This window comes from Sipha flava, unplaced genomic scaffold (assembly GCF_003268045.1).
Source record: "Sipha flava isolate LNK unplaced genomic scaffold, YSA_version1 201_pilon_pilon, whole genome shotgun sequence".
NCBI classification, from domain to species: domain Eukaryota; kingdom Metazoa; phylum Arthropoda; class Insecta; order Hemiptera; family Aphididae; genus Sipha; species Sipha flava.
In genome coordinates, this window is record NW_020272791.1 from 1 (window position 1) to 5,033 (window position 5,033).

General features: G+C 25.2%; 1 pseudogene; it reads right to left on the reverse strand.

Moving 5' to 3' along the window:
* Positions 1 to 1,823: 1,823 nt before the first annotated feature.
* LOC112682252 lies at positions 1,824 to 3,779 on the reverse strand (annotated as a pseudogene).
* Between the last annotated feature and the right edge of the window lie 1,254 nt (positions 3,780 to 5,033).

Here is a 5,033-nt window from a genome sequence, read left to right on the forward strand (position 1 = left end):
AAAAAAAATATTTATTAGTCGGATTTTTATAAAACATATAACAATAACAACACTCAAACTGCTGATTAATTTAACAATTTAAATCACGGGTGAAGCAAGGTATTCATAATCTATAACTGTGTATGAGGTACTGATAAAAGCTAAAATAAATAAAACAATTAATAATTATCAGCTTAAAACCAATAAATATATATTTATGAAATATTTTATTTAATTTTTTTTTATATAGATAATATTTAATCTTTTCAGATAACAATAATACATAAACCCTGCAACGACGGTTAACAATTAACCAGATTATTCAGCTAGTATTTATTTGGATAAATCATTTAAAATATTATAAAAAATATTGTTATTGTTATATTACATAAAAACGTAAATAATTACGTAAAACATTGTTATAATTATTATTATTATTATGATAAATATTATTGTTATTATTATTATATTACATTTGTATGTGTCATATTGACCTTCTCTACCGATATTATAATATTCTCTAAGTGACATTGAGATTGCGGTACATATCAGTACATTAAGTGCTGAATTCATATAACGTTATTAAAATTGAAAAAAAAATGATTAATTTCATTAGAACTCAACAATGGTAAGTAATTGAAGCTGTTAAAAAAGAAAAGAATCAAAAGCTAAATTATAAGAATTAGGTAAATCCTTAAAAATATTTGTTTATATTTATATATACAGAATAACTAGAATGAAATGAGTTACAGAAATAAATTATGAAAATTACTTTAATCTCCGTGAACCGGATGGAAACGATAAATTCTATCACATAATGTGATGCTAGGTTATTATATACGAGTAGATGATGTCGCCGGCTAATAATAACTGTAAAGTAATAATTATAAACAAGATTGTAGTCTTCTAGTCACCTTTTAACCTCATTAATAGTAACAACTAACTAAGTAAAATTAATTTTATATTATATTGTTATATACATATCCACCACTTTTACAACAAACTTTTTTTTATCATTATGTTATACTTTTGAAACTTTAATGCTGCAGCAACAGTATAACGATCGATGTTCGCAATTTAAATTATAAACATTTATCAAACCCAAGTGGAGGATTCACCACAATTATTTAGTCGGCTGAAAATAGTAATGTTTTATTCAGGGATCCGAGTATCTGCTTTACGAAATATTTATATATATATATATATATATGAATCATTAAATGCAAGAAGGGCACATGTCCATAATTTTCATAAAATTACATTTTTACAGATTTTTGTTTAGATTCAACAATCACACCGTTCTGTGCAAATGAGACACATGTCCAGTTTACTGGTATATTATAAAATGATCATGATATTTTGTGTTAAATGCAAAAACGGCGTATGTCCTAGACATGTGACCTTTTTTGTCTCTCCTGAAAAATTATAAAATGTGGACGTGTGCCCTTCTTGCATTTAGTGATTCATATATGAATTGCTAAATGTAGAAAGAACACATATCTAAGTTTTAACATTTTTCAGGAAACACAAAAAACTTAATATATTTGAAAAAAATTGAATTACAAATTGTATGTTATAGAATAATATAGCTTAAGACATGGTATACATGTTTCTACAATCACTTAAAGAATATAATTAAACTGTAGGTATCTGAAGGATTTTAAGTTCATGGACATGTGCCATTTATATTTCGAAAATAACCGTTTTCTTATAAATAAGTAGCTTTAATATGCATATAAATTAAATTGACACGATTAAATAAAATACAGTAGATTATATACTAATATTGAGTCACAAATATTTGATATATTTTTAATAATTAGAAATTTAATTTTATAAATATCTTATGTTCTATTTTTCCTTGCTTGAGATGTCTCAGTTTGTAACGAAAATATATAATTCAAAAATGATTGCAATGCTGGAATTGGCTCTGGAATATATTTCGCTAATTGCTTCAAATCTTTCATTTTGCTTTCAAGAATTGGTAAGCTTGAAGTATAAACTAGTGTTTTTGGGAGTTGTATGGGCATTGCATTGTTTTTTTCTCAATTTGAAATGATTTGAAATTATTCCGTCAATAAATTCACTTGCCTCAATTATTTCATATTTTTCCGATACACATTCAAAATATTGGTACTTAGAAATTAAAAATTTTTCTATTGTACGACGTTGTTTCAATGTTTTATTACGGCTTAAACATTCTAATGCGTTAGTATTTTTATTATAAAATTGTAGAATCCACATTTGATAGTCATAAATCACACTTTTATCAACTAGAAACACTGAACATTTTTCTGGGTTTCTTGATGATTTTAAAATAAGTTCTATATAGTCTTCTAAAGTGTATAGACGATCCACTCTGTTCAGTTGTTTTTTTATCAATGGTATGTCACGATCACACGGCAAAAACGAGTGTCCACTTTGTGAAAAAAACACCTGAACTTTTTTTAATTTTTTAATTTCAACTAGAGTCATAATCATTCTGAGTAATGCGTGGTTTTTGTTTTGCCCAGCACACTTGTCACAAAAAAAATGTAATTCCTCAATATCATCATCAACAAAACTACTAATAAATTGAACCAAAAAAGAGCATACATCATTTGGCGTTTTTCTTGCTGTTGCCTCATGATAAACATAACAAAATAAATTATTCGTGTTTAAATTATGAATACGAAAGGTATTGACAGATAATTAACGACTGTACTTAATAATAATTATACTTCCTGCACCGGTATTTTAGGTAAGTCAACTACAGCCATAAAATCAAAGCAAAGACCTAACACTTTTTTATTCTGTTGAGAAATCTCTATTGTTTTTTTAATATTATTATAAAATTTTTTGCTTCTATGTTTATGAACTAGTAATTCCGCAGCAGTAACTCTTATTGCAACATAATTAAAATCTTTACTATAATTATTTTTGTATTTAATTCTTCGTATTTCGAATAAGCATCTTTGACTGGAGCACCAAAGCTTAATGAAAAATTATTCTTAAAGTACTCCCAATAATATTGATATTTTATTTTCCCTTCTAATTCTGGATACTTTTCTATAAACATTGTGTGCATAATTTTAACATTTAATTTAGGGTTCAAATAATTTTTCAATCGTGTTGTGTAATGAGTATCTTTAGTTGGAAAACTCAGTATATGTTCATGCATTTTTTGACAATACTCATATGGCATAGTATTAGCTCTAATATTTTTGCCTCTCATATAAACTGGGGTAATATTATTTTCTAACAAATCGACCAGCCGTCTAATTTTTTTATTAGAAATATTATAAACGTTAATGAAAACTTTCTTACATACTTGAATGCGCTGTCCATCTACTATTAAAAAATACTGAATACTTTTGGATTTCAGTTTTTCTTTTCCTTCTTCTGTTTTTATTCGTTTTCGTTTTCTTGTAATTTCTTTTATTTTTATTGTTCGTTGAAGATGAAGGTCTTGTTCATTTTTAGAATGCAACTCATAAAACATTTTCATTATATCTTCAAGTTTTTCTTGTTGAATGTTTTTGAGACATTTTTTTGAATAACTTTAAATCGAAAATATTAAAGTAAAAATATAAAAGCTTTTACTTATTAATAGCGAATAAAACAAACTAAATATTATATAATTACCATTCTTTAAGTATTAATGAAGGATCATTCTTTGCAGCAACTATTTTTCCAATCCAGTTAGTATGTTTTTTCCCTTCAAATTTTGCTTGCTTAATAATAATTATTTTATATTTATTACTGTTAGAAACACCTTTTTTTCTTTTGAGAGGACTAATACACTCGTCATCTGAACTCATATTTTAAAGTTATACACGTTATGATCGTTTGTAAACGACTACGATCTTTCAACCAGTACAATATTTATTTTATTCACTGATAATAATTTTATTTTATTAGTAGGTATAGCAACGTTATCATCTTTATTTACTGATAAAAAATTGTACAAAATTAAATTTATAAATATAACAATATTACGTGTCATACAATAAAGTGATTTTACGAAGTTTAGGTCTGATAATATTACTTAAGTATAATTTTGATGCAAAAAGGTTACATGTCCAGGACATGTGCCTTGTCTGCACAAAACCATGTATTTATCAATATTAAATTCGATTATGCATGTGATTTTGGTAAAATATTGGACATGTGCCCTTTCTGTATTTAGCGATTCATATATATCCTAAGTTTAAATCAGAATTAGAGATATTATTTGTATATAATAACTATAAATAATAATGAATTAACAGCCATAGTTTACATCATGATGGTTTGAATAACATATTGATGTGCGATGTTATATAATTGTATTTAATCAACTTTTTATATATTATAGCGATTGTGTGTATAAAATAGTGATGGCATTTGAATATTTGAAAACTTTAAACTATGAACGATTTGAAATCGAAAAATAATTTTAACACGATTTTGTAAATTATAGTTTATAAAATACGTTTGTAGAAAAATGAATTATTCAGAACCATGTTATTATTTATATAAATACACAATAATTATTGTTTCGTGTAACACATGCAATTGCATTACTGTAAGGGTAAACATTATTTATTGTAAGCGCATATGTCGATTTCAAATACATTTAAACTTTTAAACGTTGTCAAAATCTATGGAAAAAAAAAGATTAAAATTATTCGGTATTCATACAACAATATGCCACTACCATGTATAAATCATTTGAAGTTCTGGAAAGGATATAAATTTTGAAACCCGACGCCAGAAAAAAACACTTTGTACTTTAATACACGTTATTTTTTTGTGCACAACACTATATTATAATTATAAAAAAAAACAAAAAACAACACGTTCATAAAGTAAAATACTACATAAAAAATCAAGTATATATTTTCTTCTAAACTCTAAAATGAAATTAATACCTAATCCAATTTTTTTTAATTTCTAGGAAACCTAAATAAGTCTGTTAAAATTTTAAAAACATTTCAAATAACATTTTCTATAATTTTCTAACGATCTTTAATAAAGAACTCGATAGAATTTTAACTCAGTACGAATACTAATATTGGTATTCCCATATCTAT